General features: G+C 38.4%; 1 protein-coding gene and 1 long non-coding RNA gene across 5 annotated transcripts in view; one reads left to right on the forward strand and one right to left on the reverse strand.

The window, feature by feature from the left end:
- KCNIP4 (potassium voltage-gated channel interacting protein 4) overlaps positions 1-19,647 on the reverse strand; it is a 1,204,862-nt gene that overhangs the window by 263,188 nt on the left and 922,027 nt on the right. The window lies entirely within an intron of this gene.
- Positions 525-6,559, forward strand: LOC116545378. The gene is made up of 3 exons (XR_004266296.1): positions 525-537; positions 1,775-1,778; positions 6,288-6,559. It is a non-coding gene; the product is annotated as an uncharacterized LOC116545378 (long non-coding RNA).

Here is a 19,647-nt window from a genome sequence, read left to right on the forward strand (position 1 = left end):
AAGTACCAAAGAACCTAATCATAGAAGGCTTTAATTGCTTCAGTTCTAATAAATATACAGATGACTGAGGTAATTTATATTTTACATTTATTAAGTGAACTTTCTTAAAACACAGTATCTATCATTTTTTTAAATATATGACCTGTCTGAGAACTCAGACCAAATGGGAACCCAAATTATGCTGAACAGTAGGACAAGTTTGATGTATTTCATCATAAATATTGTTTGACACAACTTTATCTGAAAATAGAATGATAGCATTTTAGAGGTCTCACATCCAGAATGCTTACATAGTTTGAATGCTGAGTGACTTTGGTTATAGTGAAGGAGGAAGGACAGGCCCTCAGTCAGGTGTCTCAAATACCTTCTTATTTAATCACAGCAGCATCTCTATCAGGGGACTATTATCCAATTATTTTTATTCTAAAACATACTCTTTCCCCTGACATTAGCATTTTCTGAAATTTGTATGCAAATTTTGGTTGACCTTCTCATTAAAAATAATGTTTATGCTTCCCACCTCATGCCCTTAAAAGTGTTTATATCAATAGGAGAGCAATAGAGAACCTTAAAATGGAAGTGACTGAGGCATAGAGAGACTGTGTATCTCAACAAGATACAAAAACTGGAATTAGTAGAGCCAGAATTTGAACTCAAGTCTATCTAATTTGAAAGCTGGTGAAGAGCAAATCTTTGCTATGTAGATGCAGCCACCATGCTGGGTCCTGATGCACAGCAGTAGATAAGACAGCACCTGCCCTTAAAAAACTTGCATGCCGAAGAGGAAATGGTCACTAAAGAATAAACAAGTAAATAAGAGAAATTTAGATGCTCCATAAATTCTACAAAGGAAATAAAACAGGGTAAGGTAATAGAGACATATTGAGGAGTTGCTTCTTGCTGGCCTCTTCCAAGAGGTAACGATTGAATTTCTTTCCATTCTTGTAAAATTTGACAACAGCACATACCACGTAAAAAAAGAGGACCTGCATAAGCTGTAAGATAGAAAGAAACTTGCTCTTGACCAACTATACATCAGACACTGACAATCCTCATTGTCAGCTCTAGATGTCTGTTTCTCTCTCTCTCTCTCTCTCTTTTTTCTTGTACTTTAGATTCTGGGGTACATGTGCAGATCATGCCACATTGTTGCATAGGTACATTCATGGAAAGGTGATTTGCTGCCTCTATCACCCCATCACCGGTACATGACATTTCTCTCCACATTATCCCTCCCCTAGCCCCCACAATGGACCCCAGTGTGTGGTGCTGCTCTCTGTCCATGTGTTCTCATTGTTCAACACCCACCTATGAGTGAGAACATGCAGTGTTTGATTTTCTGTTCTTGTGTCAGTTTGCTGAGAATCATGGTTTCCAGGTTCATCCATGTCCCTACAAAGGACACGAACTCATCTTTTTTATAGCTTTTTTATTCCATGGCGTATATGTGCCACATTTTCTTTGTCCAGTCTATCATTGATGGGCATTTGGGTTGGTTCCAGGTCTTTACTATTGTAAACAGTGCCGTGATGAACATGCGTGTGCATGTGTCTTTATAACAGAACGATTTTTAGTCCTTTGAGTATACACTCAGTAATGGGATTGCTGGGTCAAATGGAATTTCTATTTCTAGGTCCTTGAGGAATCAACACATTCTCTTCCACAATGGTTGAACTAATTTACACTCCCACCAACAATGTAAAAGTGTTCCTATTTCTCCACATGCTCTCCAGCATCTGTTGTCTTCAGATTTTTTAATGATCGCCATTCTAAGTGGCGTGAGGTGGTATCTCAATGTGGTTTTGATTTGCATTTCTCTAATGACCAGTGATGATGAGCATGTTTTCATGTTTGTTGGCTTCATATATGTCTTCTTTTGAAAAGTGTTTGTTCGTATCCTTTGCCAACTTTTGGAGGGGTTTGTTTTTTTCTTGTACTGTTTTAGTTCTTTATAGATTCTAGATATTAGCCCTTTGTCAGATGAGTAGATTGCAGAAATTTTTTCCCATTCTGTCGGTTGCCGGTTCACTCTAACGATTGTTTCATTTGCTGTGCAGAAGCTTTGAAGTTTAATTAGATCTCATTTGTCTATTTTGGCTTTTGTTGCCATTGCTTTTGGTGTTTTAGTAATGAAGTCCTTGCCTATTCCTATGTCCTGGATGGTTTTGCCTAGGTTTTCTTCCAGGGTTTTTATGGTGTTAGGTCTTATGTTTAAGTCTTTAATCCATCTGGTGTTGATTTTAATGTAAGGTGTCATGAAGGGGTCTAGTTTCGGCTTTCTGTACATTGCTAGCCAATTTTCCCAATAATATTTATTAAACATAGGATCCTTTCCCCATTGCTTGCTTTTGTCAGGTTTGTTGAAGATTAGATGGTTTGTTGAAGTAGATGTGTGGTGTTGCTCTGGAGGCCTCTGTTCTGTTCCATTGGTCTATGTCTCTGTTTTGGTACCAGGACCATGCTGTTTTGATTACTGTTGCCTTGTGGTATAACTTGAAGTCCGGCAGCGTGATGCTGCCAGCTTTGTTGTTTTTGCTTAGGATTTTATTGGTTATGTGAGCTCTTTTTCGGTTCCACATGAAGTTTAAAGTGTTTTTTTTCCAGTTCTGTGAAGGTCATTGGTAGTTTGATGGGGATAGCGTTGAATCTATAAATTACTTTTGGCAGTATGGCTATTTTCACGATATTGATTCTTCCTAACCATGAGCATGGAATGTTTTTCAATCTGTTTGTGTCTTCTCTTGTTTCCTTGAGCAGTGGTTTGTAGTTCTCCTTGACAAGGTTCTTTACCTCATTTGTTAGTTTTTTCCTAGGTATTTTATTCTCCTTGTAGCAATTGTGAATGGGAGTTTGCTCTTGATTTGGCTTATTGGTGTATAGAAATGCTTGTGATTTCTGCACATTAATTTTGTATTCTGAGGCTTTGTTGAAGTTGCTTATCAGCTTAAAAAGAATTTGGGCTGAGATGATGCTGTCTTCTAAATATATAATCATGTCATCTGCAAATAGAGACAATTTGACTTTCTCCTTTCCTAATTGAATACCCTTTCTTTTTCTTGCCTGATTGCTCTGGTGAAAACATCCAATACTATATTGAATAGGAGTGGTGAGAGAGGGCATCCTTGTCTAGTGCCAGATTTGAAAGAGAACGCCTCCAGTTCTTGCCCATTCAGGATGATATTGGCAGTGGGTTTGTCATAAATAGCTGTTATTATTTTTTGATATGTTCCATTTATACCTAGTTTATTGAGAGTTTTTAGCATAAAAGGCTGTTGAATTTTGTCAAAGGCCTTCTTTACATCTCTTGAGATAATCATGTGGTTTTTGTCTTTGGTTCTATTTATGTGGTGGATTACATTTAAGGACTTGCGTATGTTGAACAAGCCTTGTGTCCCTGGGATGAAGCCTACTTGATCGTGATGGATAAGCTTTTTGATGTGCTGTTGCAATCAGTTTGCCAGTATTTTATTGAAGAGTTTTCATCTATGTTCATCATGGAGACTGGCCTGAAGTTTTCTTTTATCGCTGAGTCTCTGCTGGGTTTTGGTATTAGGATGATGTTGGTCTCATAAAATGAGTTGGGGAGGACTCCCTCTTTTTGTATTGTTTGGAATAGTTTCAGAAGGAATAGTAACGGTTTGTCTTTGTATGTCTGGTAGAATTCAGCTGTGAACCCATCTGGACCTGGACTGTTTTTGGTTGGTAGGCTATTATATTAATTGCTTCCTCAACTTTAGCCCTTGATATTGGTCTATTCAGCATTTCAACTTCCTGGTTTAGTCTTAGGAGGGTGCAAGTGTCCAGGAATTTATCCATTTCTTCCAGGTTTACTGGTTTATGTGCATAGAGTTGTTTGTAGTAGTCACTGATGGTAGTTTGCATTTCTGTGGGATCAGTGGTGATAGTCCCTTTATCATTTTATTGCATTTATTTGATTCTTCTCACTTTTTGTTTTTATTAATCTGGCTAATGTCTGTCTATTTTATTGATCTTTTCAAAAAAAATAAACAGCTCCTGGATTTATTGATTTTCTTGAAGAGATTTTTGTGTCTCTGTGTCCTTCAGTTCTGTTCTGATCTTAATTATTTTCTTGTCTTCTGCTAGTTTTTGAGTTTTTTTTTTTTTTTTTTTTTTTTTTTAATCTTGCTCCTCTAGCTGCTTCAATTTTGATGATAGGGTGTTAATTTTAGATCTTTCCTTGCTTCTCATGTGGGCATTTATTACTATAAATTTCCCTCCAGACACTGCTTTAAATGTGTCCCAGAGATTCTGGTATGTTGTGTCTTCGTTCTTATTGGTTTCAAAGAATATCTTCATTTCTGCCTCATTTCATTGTTATCCAGTTGACATTCAGGAGCCAGTTGTTCAGTTTCCATGAAGTTGTGAGGTTTTGAGTTAGTTTCTTAACACTGAGATCTACTTTGATTGCACTGTGGTCCAAGAGACTGTTTGTTATGATTCCAGTTCTTTTGTATTTGCTGAGGAGTGATTTACTTCCATTTATGTGGTCAATTTTATAGTAAGTTTGATGTGTTGCTAAGAAGATTGTATATTCTGTGGTTTTGGGGAGGAGAGTTCTGTAGATGTCTATTAGGTCCACTTGTTCCAGTTCTGCATTCAAGTCCTGGATATCCTTGTTGATTTTCTGTCTCATTGATCTGTCTAATATTGACAGTGGAGTGTTAAAGTCTCCCACTATTATAGTGCAGGAGTCTAAGTCTCTTTGTAGGTCATTAAGAACTTGCTTTATGTATCTGGGTGCTCATGTATTGGGTGCATGTATATTTAGGATAGTTAGTTCTTCTTGTTATATTAATCCTTTCACCATTTTGTAATGCCCTTGTTTGTCTCTCTTGATCTTTGTTGGTTTAAAGTCCATTTTATCAGAGACTAGAAGTGAAACTCCTGCTTTTTTTGCTCTCCATTTGCTTGGTAGATCTTCTTCCATCCCTTTGAGTCTATGTGTGTCTTTGCATGTGAGGTGGGTCTCCTGAATACAGCACACTGATGGGTCTTGACTTTTTACCCAGTTTGCCATTCTTTGTCTTTTGATTGGGGCATTTAGGCCATTTACATTTATCGCTAATATTGTTATATGCCAGTTTGATCCTGCCATTTTGTTACTGGTTGGTTGTTTTGCCTGTTTGTCAATGCTGTTTCCTCATTGCCTCATTGGTCTTTACCATTTGGTTCATTTTTGCAGTGGCTGGTACTGAATTTTTTTTCTGTGTTTAGTACTTCCTTCAGGAGCTTTTGTAAGGCAGGTCTGGTGGCGATGAAATCTCTCAGTAATTGCTTGTCCATAAAGGATTTTATTTCTCCTTCACATATGAAGCTTAGTTTGGCTGGATATGAGATTCTGGGTTGAACATTCTTTTCTTTAAGGGTGTTGAATATTGCCCCCAACTTTCTTCTGGCTTGTAGAGTTTCTGCCGAGAGATCTGCTGTGAGTCTGATGGGCTTTCCTTTGTGGGTGAGCTGACCTTTCTCTCTGGCTGAACTTAGCATTTTTTCCTTCATTTCAACCTTAGTGAATCTGACGATTATATGGCTTGGGGTTGCTCTTCTTGAGAAGTGTCTCTGCCGTGTTTTTCGTAATTTCTGTATTTGAATGTTGGCCTGCTTTGCTAGGTTGGGGAAGTTCTCCTGGATAATATCCTGAAGAGTGTTTTCCAGCTTGGATTCATTTTCCCCGTCCTCTTCAGGTACACTGATCAAGCGTAGATTAGGTGTTTTCACATAATCCCATATTTCTTGGAGGCTTTGTTCATTTCTTTTCACTCCTTTTTCTCTTTTCTTGCCTTCTCTTTTTATTTTGATGAGTTGATCTTCAATCTCTGATACCCTTTCTTCTGCTTAGTCGATTTGGCTATTGAAACTTACGTATGCTTATGAAGTTCTTGTGCTGTGTTTTTCAGCTCCATCAAGTCATTTATGTTTTTCTCTAGGCTGGTTATTCTAGTTAGAGTTTCATCTAACCTTTTTCAACATTCTTAGTTTCTTTGCATTGTATTAGAACATGTTGCTTTAGCTCAAAGAAGTTTGTTATTACCCATCATCCAAAGCCTGCTTCTGTCAGCTCATCAAAATCATTCTCTGACCTGTTTTGTTGCCTTGCTGGTGAGTCATTTTGATCTCTCTGAGGAGGAGAGGTGTTCTGGACTTTGATGTTTTCATCCTTTTTCACTGGTTTCTTCCCATTTTCGTGGATTTATCTATCCTTGATCTTTGAAGTTGGTGATTTCAGATGGGTTCTCTGAGTGGACATCCTTTCTGTTAGAGGTGAGGTTATTTCTCCTGTATGAGACTTTTTTTTTTTTTAATGCAGGTGTCAGTGTGCCACTTGAGATAGTCTGTCCATTGTCTGTCTGTGAAGGTGCTGCTGGGCTGCCTTATTCTCAGCCATGCTGCTGTTTATTCTTTGCTTGATTTCTACTTACGCCAGTGGGATTTGCCCCACCTTCCCAATGGCTGGCCTCTTTCCCTCTGCCAGCCTGCTTCTCCCAGATGAAGCTCCATCTGATGGGTTAACTGCAAAACTCTCCCAGGAGAGGGATTCTGGTTGCTGGATCTTTTGGAGGTGGGACCTGTCTGGCCATATCCCCCTCCCTGCTTTCAACTCTCCCTTCTGTGGGATGGGCAGTTCCTTCTTGGAAACCCTTTCAGTGTTAGACCAAGTCTCTGCCCTGGTCTGCACTGACAAGGCAAGATCTGGCCGGGGCTGCTGGTCTGGGCTGCTGCCCAGGTCTGCAACTTGGGGTGGCTTTCAGCATTTTCCTTGCCTGCATGCTGCCAAAGTCTTGGAGTGAAGCATTGTATCTGATTCAGATTACTGAGGAGGTGATGCCACCTCCCCCCATCCTCCGTGACAGATACACTTCCCAGGTGGGGCAGTGCCCCGCCTTTCCTTGGCTCACCCTCTTTGGGCTGCTTTTGCTGCCTTTTTTTGGGTTAATCCCACAGTCCAACCAGTCCCTTTGGAATGAATCCAGTACCTCGCTTGGAGACGTGGGTATCACTCTTGTTCTGTATCTCATTCGGTGGGAGCTGCACTCTGGAGAAGCTCCCTTTTGGCCATCTTGGTCCCCCCCAAGTGTCTCTTTTTAAGGGACCATAATCTACTGAGGAAAATAGATATATTTTCCTCAAAAAAAAGTCAAATTATATATGATGTTGTTATACATCAAAAGCTGTGATGGAGATGTGTTCAAGATTCTACAGATGCATGAAAGAATGGAGATTTGCTGTTGGTAGAACGAGTGTTTCAGGGGCAAGGATTGGAGTTAAGCTGGTCTTGAAAAAATAGGATTTTGCTCAGGACCTGGGGCAGGGGATGGGCAAGTGCATGCCGTGTTTGGGAGATATGTCTGTGTCATGTGACGCACCATGGACGTCTGATGAAGGATGGCATTGGCAGTTGTATTGTCATGGTGGACCTAACTTGGGATTCAGAATGAGGCATGACAGGAGATATTCTGAACAATATGTAGCACCTGGAAATAATTTAGCTTGGCAAGGTCTCACAACAAATTCTTCTCTTGGTTCTTGAGGACAAATATCACTGAAAATACGTCAAGTGTATCTCCTGGCAGTGCCTGGCTGACTTCCCAAGGTCTCTTGCTGAATAAGGTAGAAGAAACACTGTTTGAGTCAGTGGTTCTTAGAATCACCAGTAGAAGTTAAAATAATGCGGACACAAATGTAAAACTTAAAAAAACACCCTTGAATAATTCAAATCAGCAGGTCTGTGAACAAGGTTTGCTCATCGATGGTTTCTAAAGATCTTCAGGTGAATATAATAGGCATCCAATGTTAAAAGTCACTATTTCTCATAGTGGCTCATGCCTGTAATCCTAGCACTTTGGGAGGCTGAGGTGGGTGGATCACCTGAGGTCAGGAGTTGGAGACCAGCCTGACCAACATGGAAAAACCGTGTCTCTACTAAAAATATAAAATTAGCCAGTCATGGTGGTATATACCCATAATCCCAGCTACTCAGGAGGCTGAGGCAGGAAAATCATTTGAACCCAGGAGGTGGAGGTTGTTGTGAGCCGAGATCATGCTATTACAATCCAGCCTGGGTGACAAGAGCAAAACTCCTTCTCAAAAAAAAAAAAAAAAAAAAAAAAAGAAAAGAAAAAGAAAGAAAAAAAGTCACTATTTCTAGGAGAATTGGAAGGGAAACTGAGTTTTCCTGAAGGCTTGAGACACTGTATATGACAGAACCTGTACAGAAATAAGTCATCAAAAAAAAAAGACAAGTAACTGGCAAGGATTGAACTCAGGACTGGCAGTTTTCATGTTCCAGGGTTTAGAGAAAGTCATTTTAAAAATTTTTGTGTTTACATGGTAGATGTATATATTTATGGAGTATATGGGATATTTAGATAGACTATTATCACCTTGTTATGCTTTCAAATACTAGACCTTATTCATTCTTTCCAGGCTTTTTTTGTACCCGTTAAACCATCTCTACTCCATGCCTCCATCCACCAACTTCCTTTCCCAGCCTCTGGTAGCCGTCTTTTTACTTAGAGAAAGTCATTCTAAAAGCAAAGCAAATAGAAGAAATGTAATCATTAGGCAACCAGGCTCTAAGGTCTAATGGTGAGATCTGAATTTAATGGTGCCCTCAACACTCCTCAGTAATTATCTCAGAAGGAAACAATGGCACCAAAGGGAAGTCCTGATTTTGAACAGTCCCAATTGACAGTAAATGAGAAGTAATCTGACTAAGAAACCAATTGAGAGCCATCCTTCCACTTTCTTTTCCATAATGATACCTGAATCACACTTGTTTATTCTCTAAACCTTAGTTAAACAAACTTGCCCTCCAAGACACTGGGGGTTTGCCAGGGAACAGTTAGTTTAATTGGATCTTATCTGTTTTTGTTCCTAATGAGCCTCCCATTTCATAACCTGCTCCTAGTTTGAAATAAAATGTCCCCCCTGTCTGGGATGATTAAAAACCTGGTTAAACATACAGTGTACAGTAGCTGCCAAAATGTTTCCACCAGGCAATACTGCTCAGAACTAAGAACTGCACGCAGGATAGGAAGAGAGAAATTTTGATTTTTGAGCTGTTGATTTTCCCAGCTCAAAAACAAACAAGCAAAGAAATCACATCCAATTACCTGAGTTATATTTTATTAAGGAATCCACCTGAGAATTGCATTCATTTCTCAACATTTGCTACCGAATGGTCTCCCCATTCTGTCTTTTAAACACTTCTCCACACTTTTTGTTTTCTAGTTGGTTTGTAATTTAGAAAATGTGATAAATAATTTTGGGGATCCATTAAGTCTTACCAGTGTTTCTGTGTGAAATTAGGCTATTATGTTTGCCAAAGAGCTGCTCTGTGCTATAAAATCTTTGTTAAAAATAAAAATATTGGCTGGGTTCAGTGGCTCACACCTGTAATTCCAGCACTTTGGGAGGCCGAGGCAGGCAGATCACCTGAGGTTGGGAGTTTGAGATCAGCCTGACCAACATGGAGAAACCCCGTCTCTACTAAAAATACAAAAATTAGCTGGGCGTGGTGGCACATGCCTGTAATCGCAGCTAATTGGGAGGCTGAGGCAAGAGAATTGCTTGAACAAGGGAGGCAGAGGTTGCAGTGAGCTGAGATCCTGCCATTTCACTCCAGCCTGAGCAACAAGGGCAAAACTCTGTCTCAAAAAAAAAAAAATTTAGAAAATTATTAATACTTCTGGATTAGAATAAACATGACTTCATCTTCACATCCTCTAGTCACTATTATTCTTTTGCTCTCTACTTCTATGAAAACAACGGCACTTCTAAGAAACTGCAAAGTGCTAATCATTGGGCATTTCATTAGGAGACATATTTAAAAAATCTAATTCTCCAAGCACTTTGTTCTTAGACTCTCACATCTCTTTACCTTCCCTCAAAATCAGGATCACAGGATTTCTCCTGTCTTGTATATTTTTGCAAGCTAACTATTATGACAGAAAAAAAAATCTTTCACAAATAATAAAGGGGCAGATGTTTTCTGGATCATAATGATCAAACAGAGTGAGCTAAATTGCTCATTGATCTGTGAGTTCTTGTCATTTGAAAACCTGATTAAAGGTGTAGAACTTTTAGAAAAGACAAATGTACACACACTATTACATACATCATAACACTAAGCATGAGGAGTGGGGTTCATGTTATGAATGCATCATATTTGTTCAATATATATTTATCCAATTAATAAATGAGTGAATGAAATTTCAGGATGGATTTGGATGGCTTGAAAGTTAGTGTCAATAAACTCTGGGTTCAGAGCCTCCACTATGAATGAAATAATTACAAAGTTGGATTATCCTGATTTATTTTGGCCCTAGAGACTTCCTTTCCTTTACTGCATTAAGGGTTGACCATTTCCTTCCTTTTCAAACAATTAAAATGTGTGGAGGGCATATATGTTTGATTAGGTTTTCATATAGAGAATTACAATTACTTTCAACCTGTCTCATGGAGGTTACTCAAGGTTTCCTTGATGGGTTATTTGGTTGTTCCTAAACTCCTCTGTAGTGCATTTAATTACCATCTCACAGTTTTTCTCCCACATTTCTCTTATAACACACTTTATTATAGCTTCATTCTCAGAAGACACCATTTTCCCCCTTTATTTCCAAGTTCCTAGGGCATTTGAGTGCACGTCTTGACAAAGGACATATCCCATCTCTGCTGCTGGATGGGCTGCCCCGTCTGAGCTGCTTCAGGCACAGGTTCTGAAAAGACGTTCACACAGGGAAGAATTCCATTCTCCTTCCTAATCATTAAAAGGTCCTGATTTTGTCTGTGTCATTTTAAAAGGCTTCTGAGCCTACCGTCTTTGTCAGCTACAGCTGCCATAACAAAATACCAAAGACTGGATGGCATAAACAACAGGTATTATTTCTCACAGTTCTGGAGGTTGGCAAATCCACAACGAAGATGATGGCCAGTTTGGCCCCTGGGGAGGGCCCCACTCTCATGACCTAACCCAGTTCTGATTACCTCCCAAAGGACCCATCTGGAAATACCCTCACACTGGAGGTTAGGACTTCAGGAGTAGGTCACACGCCTACTGCTACTTATGCATGTCTCTGAAAGCTGTAGGGGGTCACAGATGTCACTATCGCCAAACAATGAAAAAGCACAAGGCATCTTCTTTGATTTGTTTTTATAGGGACTTGTCCACACTTCCCTCCCTCCCCTTTGCCATTCAATGAAAGAATATAGGATGTGACTATAAAGTGATGTTTCTGATTTTTAACATTTAAAATAAAAAAGAAATTATACCTTTGAAGGAAATATGGTGCCTTTTCAAGAAGTCCCTTGGGGAACCACACTCTTATTATAATGATGCTTCTGAATGGCAGAGTACATTTTTTTAACTCCCCAAGGAAAATGCCTGAAGACTTTGTGGCGTGTTCTTTTGAACATCCACTGCCAGGAAAATCCCTGACCTTTACGCGATGAATTTGATTTTGGGAAATAGCAAAATTGCATTTGGAGACAAGTTTTGCAATCAAGTTAAGTGATCACACCAGAGAATTCTGCTTTGGGAACAAAACTGGGACAGATAATAGACTAACAAGAATGCCTTCACCACCAGGCTTGTAAAACTTGTCTTGAGACAATTACAATACAGGCCTTTTCAAACTGATTTTTAGCGATAAGAGCATAGTATGGTTAGCGTGTGAATTAAGATGAAAACTTTGAAACCCAAAATATATTTGAAAGCCTAAGTAATCCTATTTTTTAGTTTTACCTTTCCAATGCTGTCTTTGCACACTTCAATTGTTATTTGAAAATAAGACCAATTTTGAAATTCATACTAATTGATGCTTCAAGAGTTCATGAAACCAAGCAGTTTCAAGTGACTTTGTGTTGGATCACCCTGTCCTGAGATTTATCTTTTGGAAAACATAACCTGCACATATGTCTCATTTATTCTACTCAATGCAATGAAATCAGTAGCAACAATATATGCATAGTAGGGAAATAACTGGACAAAAGATGAATAATAATTTTGATTGTAACTGAGGACAGGGAGAGAAGAGGAGGAAAACCCAGTCATTAAAAACTTATATAAGTGATTGACTTCTTTGCTTTCTTGTGAAATACACTAGCCCCACAACATGATTCTTCCTCATTAGCTTTAGAAGTGCTGCTTCTACCACGTTCACTTCCTAGTGGCATTGCAGGAGATCCATTTGCAATTTGTGTGACTGACTCAAGATTTCATACAATTCTTGTTTCTGAAATGTCTTCTGATCACTGAATCATAAGAGTAACAATTCTCAAGTTGTTATTGTTCTGAAAGTCTTCTAAGGGTCTGGGATACTTGGACAATGATATTATTCCCATTGGTACTTTCCATTCTCTTGTGTGTGGTATTATTTCCAGCCAACTTTGGAAAAATAGCATTTCAACAACTTTAAATATTCATATTGCACCTGCTTCTGGACTGTAAATGATTATTTATAATTTAACTTTATAGAAAATGTTTACAGGAACCAGATCACAGGGCACATATGTGATGACTGATTGCTTATATTTTTTATTCCCCAAGTATAAAAACATATTTATAATGAAAAGCTTATCCTTGCTTTATCTCCAAATCAACAAAAATGAAACCTCTTTGATATTATCCAGATAGACTGCTCTTTCAATTCTGACCTTAAAGAACAATAGCCAATCCCATTAAAATCCTATTTGCAAAGTGGCTTTCAAAAAGTCCCTACCCTTACACTATCCCCAGATGCAACAGGTTTATTTTTGGATTCACTTAATGCTTTTGTTTATTCTTTTCAGAATCTGATTTCATCAGTTAGCTTCTGTGGCATAATCAAGACAAGCTGGATGAATTGTCTCCTAACTGGATTATAATGAAAGAAGCTCAAACTGATCTTAAAATAGTTTTGACGTTTGGAGTCTTTCACAAAGAGAAACAAAAGCATGATAAGAATGTGCTAAGCTAATTTGCAAGAGAAGCAAATATGTCACAATTAAACAAGGGTGTCCAATTATATTGTTTCCATACATCATTCCACCACTCCAACAGGACATGGGCTCATAGAGAACAGAGTCAAGCCTCGTGGTTCCTGTTGTGCCCAGCACCAAGCATTGTGCTTGGCACATAGTAGGCGCTCAATAAACATTTGAATGTAATTTAATCTAGGTTCTTCTGGGGAGAAAATATGGTTTGGGATTCAAGGCAAAGATTTAAACATGCCCAGCATAGTGGCTCATGCCTATAATTCCAGCACTTTAGGAGGCTGGGGCAAGAGGATCACTTGAGTCCAGGAGTTCAAGACCAGCCTAGGCAGCACTCCAGCCCTAGGTGACAGAACAAGACCCTGGCTTGAACCAAAGCAAAACAAAACAACACAAAACCCAAAACATTTAAACATTAGATTCTCCAGATACAGTTATATCTAAGCAACCTTCTAAATTGAAAATGTATTAGTCTTTGAAAATACCCGTAAGACTGTGAGACAGACTGTATGTCTCACAGTCTTACTGGTGATGGAATAATGGCCACTTTGATATATGCCATGATCTTAACAGACAATGACAATGTAATATTCTAGCCCTTCTAGGTACCACATTTACCCTGGAACAAAATGCCTTAATTCCAAGATGTGATTCACTGTAATCCTGAGAATTACAGTAATTTGGGGGGGGGGGTGTAATATTATGGCCAAAGGCAACGGGCCCAGAGGAAACTTCTCACTGTGAAGCGGAGAATGAACTGAAATGGTCAAGAATTGAATGCTTGAAGTCTTTTAATAAATTACAAGTAGAAGGTAAACTCAGCTACTTCTGGGCTAGTGCCAGCAGGAAAGGGTCTAATCAGAGGAGGTAACACAGACGCAGCAACGGAATCCTGATGAATCATATTTCAACATCAACAGGGCTGTCAGGAGACCACTCTGAGATGATATGACAAATAGTGGCCTCAATGTCCAGCTTTAGGAAAAATGAAGATTGTAGGGATTAGGTTAGGAGGTCAAGACTTTCAGGGAAGTAGAGTGAGAACCAGAGGCCAGGGAGAGTGTTGTCAAGTATGCTGACCAGACACTGAACACAGAGGATACAGCTTGATGCTCACGAAGGCATTCCAGGCAGGAATAAATTCCTCACAGTGACCCAATGACCCTCAGTTACCAGGCATGGGGTCAACTAGCTCTCTCCAGTTCTTCTCCATCCCTATGGAAGAAAAGAAGCCTTGAAAACACTACCAAGCCTTTGGGCTCAGAATGAATCATGATGGAGGCCTCTGCAGCACTTGACCCTGGAAGGCATCTCAGTTCTGTCAACTTTTGCCTCAAAGGGATGTTCATTTCCTTTTACACAACATATAGCCTCTCTGAGGGGGATTAATGTCAGGTAAAGAGGAATACTGAATAAGCTGTTGTGGTGGATGTGTCTATTCTGTGCCCGAAATTGGAATTTGGGCTTAGAATTTAAATACAGGATGTGGCTGAATGAACACAGTCCAGGGTTCCAGTATAAGATATAAAGAGACTTTGTTTTGAATCAGTTCTAGTATTTCTAGAAACTCTTGTTACATTTGATGCAGTGAAATCAGTAATTCCTTGAAACTCTGTTCCTTGTCAGCTTCCATAGTACTCTGCTGTTTTCATTATCCCTTTACTTCTCTGAGACTTCACAGACTCCTTCTTATCTTCCTAACTGAGGTAAATATTGATGTTCCCCAAGAATCCACCCTCAGACCTCGCTTTCTCTATGTGTGAGAGAAAAAAAGCTCAGCCATGCTGCTTCCTCCAATCATCAACCATATTCTGAGGACATCTACATCTTTATCTCCAGTTCAGACTTGGGATTATTAAAATCATATAATTGCTTCTCCTTCTAGGTCTGACTATCTCACGGATACTCAAATGCACATGATCAGGATTTACCTTCACATCTAAGAGGCCCTTCTCCTACAGGACCACCACATGCCCCATGAAAGCCATACTACAAACTTAGGAGGTGTCTTGACCTCTCCTTTCCCCTAGAAGCCCATCATATCTAATCTGTCAAGTCCTTCTCACATTCCCCACATGCTATTTATAGATGGGTCTCATCTTCTCCATATCTGGCAACACCTCACCTTAAGTGAAACATCCAAATTTATTTTTAAAATGCAAATATACCCCTATGCCTGGATCACAGGAAAGCAGTAACAGTAATTCTTTAATATTTCTATATCACTTAAAGAATAACATTCAAGGTCGGGCAAGGGGTTCAATATTGAAATCCTGGCACTTCGGGAGGCTGAAGTGGGCAGATCACCAGAGGTTGAGAGTTTGAGACCAGCCTGACCAACATGGAGAAACCTCGTCTCTTCTAAAAATACAAAAATTAGCTTGGTGCGGTGGTGCATGCCTGTAATCCCAGCTACTTGGGAGGCTGAGGCAGGAGAATTGCTTGAACCCGGGAGGTGGAGGTTGCAGTGAACCTAGATTGTGCCATTGCACTCCAGCCTGGGCAACAAGACCAAAACTGTCTCAAAAAAAGCAAAAAAATAAAATCACATGCCTTTCATTAAAGAAATGTAAATCAAATCACAATGAGATATTATAAAACACATACTAGGAAAGCTGATATCAAAAATGCAAAATATCAAGTGTTGACAAGGATGCGTGGATATTGGAACATGTGTGCATTGCTGGTTGAAATGTAAGTGGTGCAGCCACTGAGGAAAACAGTATGGCAGTGCTTCAGATAATTAAATGTAGCATTACCATTGACTGAGCAATTCTACCTTTACCTGTATGACTAAAGAATTAAAAACAAGGACTTAGACATTTGTGCAGCAGTGTTTATAGTAGCATTACTCACAATAGCTCAAATGTGGAAACAACCCAAATGTCTATTGATAAATGAATGGATAAACAAAATATGGCATAATATACATACAATGGAATGTGATTTAGCCTTCAAAAAAAAGTGAAATTCTAACATATGTTATGACATTGATGAACCTTGAAAACATTATGCTAAGTGAAATAAGCCAGACACAAAAGGACAATTGTTGTTATAGTTTTTCTCAGATTACACGTATTTGAAATATCTTAGAAAAAGCAAATTCACAGAAACAGAAAGTAGGATAGTGATTATAAGGAATTCTGGGGACAGAGAAATAGAGAATGCTTGTTTCATGGGTAGAGTTTTAGTTTGAGATGATGAAAACATTCTGGAGATGGACGGAGTGACTGTTGCACAACTTTGTGGATGTACTTAATGCCACTGAACTGTCCACTTAAAAGTGGGCGAAAAAAAAAATATATATATATAATAAATAGGGAGAGGCAGAGAGGTAGAGAGAGAGCAGATGAGAAACAATGATACTCCTTACACCTTTATTCTTCTCACAATTCCTTATAACTAATATTGGTTATATATATAACCACCATTCTATATATCATGGTTAGAAAAATATACTTATATATAATATATAATCCTTAGCTCCTTGATGGTTGTCAAGCTCTCATTATATATATAAATATATATTGTATATATATTTATAAATATATATATAAAAATTTTATAACAAATATATATATAAAATAGAGAGCAGATGAGAAACAATGGTACTCTATTGTTTTCTTCTCACAATTCCTTATAACCATATATATAGGTTTTATATAATATATAATATATACATAGGTATATATATATAACCACTATTCTATATATCATGGCTATAAAAATATATTTATATATAATATATATACACGCAAATAATATACATATATTATATATATACACATATATATACACAAACACATCCAGAAAGAAAAAAAAAATTAAATTACATGCCACTTCCTGCTTCACACCTCTGGCTCCAGCAGCTCTATTGTCACCTATGTAACCTTCATTTGCACATGTAATCTGTCCACATGAAACTGATGCCTGACTGCCTCTCTAGGACCCTTTTCTGCTGCCTTATAAACTGGATGACGGCTTAGGTGGCTGACAATATTCCAAACATACCCTGTCTCCCAAATGCACTGTTTTGTAATTGTCTGGATTTGACTATCTCATAAGAGAGAGAGCTTCTTACAAGAAAGAACTGAATCTTGTACAGCCTGCATTTTTTGAGCATAATACCTGGCATGTAGTAAGTTTTCTTTTTTCTTTTTTTTTTTTTTTTTTTTTTCAGTTGGAGTATCACTCACTCTGTTGCCTAGGCTGTAGTACAGTAGCATAATCTGCTCACTGCAAACTTTGCCTTCTGTGTTCAAGTGATTCTTCTGCCTCAGCCTCAAGAGTAGCTGGGATTACAGATGTGAGCTACCATGCCCAGTTAACATGCAGTAGGCTTTCAGCAAACACTGAGGGAATAAACTCATGAGAGGCAGCTATTTTTACAAATATAAAATTTTAAAATTGGAAGAAATCTTAAAGTTTCATCCCAACTCTTTTTTTTATTTTTATTTTTATTTTTTTTTAGTTTTTTTTAAAGGCTAATCAAGTGAAGCAATGGGAGTGGAGAAGGAACAAAGAACCCTGTAATTGGTTGTGATCAATTAGTTGTAAACTCCACTGCACTCGGACCAGTCACTGACCTCATCCCAACTCTTAAGAAAAATGCTACTTTGACATGGTAGACAAAATGGTGCCTTCCAGAAGCCTAATTTCCATTTTTAATTCAATAGCAGCCTTTTTTTTTTTCCTTTTCCCATTGATTCTACCATTTTATGAAATCATAGAAGGGTTATATCGGAATCACACAATTCATTATATCAGTGTTTTCCAAACTTCAATAAATCTTATCACATCTTCATAGTGTTTGCTCTACCCATGGACTAGCTGTTCTAATGTTCAAATAAATTCATCTTCATCCAAAGCAATATTGTCAATAAAATATAAATTATTTTATCTTATTTTAAGTTCCAGGATACATGTGCAGGATGTGCAGGTTTGTTACATAGGTAAGTGTGTGCCATGGTGGTTTGCTGCACCTATCAACCCACCACCTATGTATTAAGCCCAGCATGCATTAGCTATTTATCCTGATGCTCTCCCTTCCTCCCCACCAACCCCTCCGGGACAGGCCCCAGTGTGTGTTGTTCCCCTCAATGTGTCCATGTGCTCTCATCAATCGTGTTTGGTTTTCTGTTCCTGTGTTAGTTTGCTGAGTATAATGGCTTCCAATTCCATCCATGTCCCTGCAAATAACATAATCTCATTCTTTTTTATGGCTGCATAGTATTCCATGATATATATGTACAACATTTTCTTTATCCTGTCTATCATCAATGGGCATTTGGTTTGATTCCATGTCTTTGCTATTGTTAATATTGCTGCAATCAGTATACGTGTGCATGTATCTTTATAATAGAATGATTTTATTCCTTTGTCTGTAACTTGGTAATGAAATTGCTGGGCCAAATGGTATTTCCAGTGCTAGGTCTTTGAGGAATGACCACACTGTCTTCTACAATGGTTGAACTAATTTATATGCCCACCAACTATTTTACCACAGCCTCATCAACATCTGTTGTTTCTTGACTCTTTAGTAATCGCAACTCTGACTGGCATGAGATGGTATCTCATTGTGGTTTTGATTTGCATTTCTCTATTGATCAGTGCAAATCACAGTTTTGACATGCTGCTTATATATTTTTAGTACATTAAAATAATTAACTAGTACAATAAAAACTCACTGCTGTACTACCTAAAGCCATTTTTATTGTACCACATGGTATATAAATCATGCTTTGAGAAATCAATTTGAATGTATGATTGACTGCCTTCTTGACTTATTATCTAGGGTCCTGCATAGACAATTCTGATTCCTCAACAAGCTTTCATACTCTCCAAAAGTTACTCTCTAGATTTTCTCTTTTCTTGGTTGTCATCATCATTTTATGTTCCTTTGCTCCTTGATGGTTGTCAAGCTCTCACCATATTCAACAAGTGTCTGTTCAATAGATCTACTTGCTGCTTCTGAGATGGTACATATCATCTTCCCTTATAAAGTCAAAGCTATTTCATAAGGTTATAAAATTGGAAGGTGAGATATCCATGAAATTGCACCTTGCAAATCTTCAAGTACAAGGAGGCAATTGACTCTGGGTCACAGCTCCTATATTCTTGAATGTTTGCACTAAGGCCACGCCTCCCACAGACTCTTTCAGCTAATGAGTGAACCTGTAGAGGATGTGAAGGAAGGCTTATCTCTAGGCAACATGGAACTCCTCTCATAGCCAATTTTGGTTTCACGGCTCCCTGAAAGATTGCTGAACCTATTGACACTACATCACTTCCACCAACTCCCTTCCCTCTCCTTCACTTGGGATCACAGCTGCATTATAATTTGATTGCTTCCCCACTCTCTCTTGCCTCATGTTTTGGAGGCATTTTTATTAATAAAGTCCCTACATATATAATGCTGATATACTTCTTGAGATGCCTGAACTAACATAGAAAGTATTAGTGAGAACTACATAAATGTCAGAGATATATCAAGCTGAATTTATCTATGAGAGTTTGGATAGAGTTAGTTCTGATTTCAGACAGTATTGAGTGGAATTTCTGAATTACTTAGCTGTGTTAGTTTATTAGGGTTGCCATAACAAAATACCACACACTGGGTAGCTTAAACCAGAGAAATGTATTTTCTCACTCTTC

The sequence above is a fragment of the Sapajus apella genome, unplaced genomic scaffold (genome assembly GCF_009761245.1).
Source record: "Sapajus apella isolate SASKATOON/1434 unplaced genomic scaffold, GSC_monkey_1.0 scaffold5, whole genome shotgun sequence".
In the NCBI taxonomy this organism is placed as follows: Eukaryota; Metazoa; Chordata; class Mammalia; order Primates; family Cebidae; genus Sapajus; species Sapajus apella.